Source organism: Octopus bimaculoides, chromosome 1, assembly GCF_001194135.2.
Source record: "Octopus bimaculoides isolate UCB-OBI-ISO-001 chromosome 1, ASM119413v2, whole genome shotgun sequence".
Lineage (NCBI taxonomy): Eukaryota > Metazoa > Mollusca > Cephalopoda > Octopoda > Octopodidae > Octopus > Octopus bimaculoides.
In genome coordinates, this window is record NC_068981.1 from 44136228 (window position 1) to 44137126 (window position 899).

An 899-nucleotide genomic window follows, 5' to 3' on the forward strand; every position below is an offset into this window, starting at 1 on the left:
TCCTGACACCAAGAGTGTCGTCAGGTTCACAAAATCCTCCGTTAGTTGGGTTATGCAGGTGATGGAATTTCGACTCAGATGTTTTATAGATGCTCTCTCACCCAATAATAATAATAATAATAATAATAATAATAATAACAACAACAACACAGTTAGTAGAAAGGAGTATTATTATTATTATTATTATTATTATTATTACTATTATTATTATTATTATTATTATTATTATTATTATTATTATTATTATTATTATTATTATTATTATTATTATTATTATCTTATCTTATTTTTTCTTGACTCTTTCAGGTGTATCATGTTAAGTGCCACTTTTGGATATTATTTCAATGAGTAACTTTTATCGAAGCTTATGGATATGTACCCAGCAAAGAATCTGCGTGAAAGGCTGGTTTAAAGGAAATTAAATTTTTATTCTATTATCTATCTCTAAGGCAAAACATGGCTACATGCTTTCGGGGAAAAGTTGCAAGAGAAAATAAAACTGATGTAGGGAAACAGCTTCAGAAAAAGGAAATAAATCTTATATCATATATTAAGGAGTCAGAGCACACATACATACGCGCGCACACACATACACAATCGCGCGCACACACACATATACATACTCACAAATGTCTCAAAATGAAGCGACCTTTATGCCTAAAACCATAGCATGGCTAGCAACAATCATATTTTTTTTTTGTTTTTCGTGGCGTAAAGACTTAATCCCATCTTCGGTTTAACAACGGCAATTGGCTTTGTTGCAAAAATAGCGTTCTTAAAGCATAAATTGTAATTCCTTTCGAATCTCAGACTTTCCGATTAATTCCATCGATACCACATCTAGCATTGATTAAACGATCCAAGTTAAACCACTGTACTCCGCATGATGGCGTTACTCC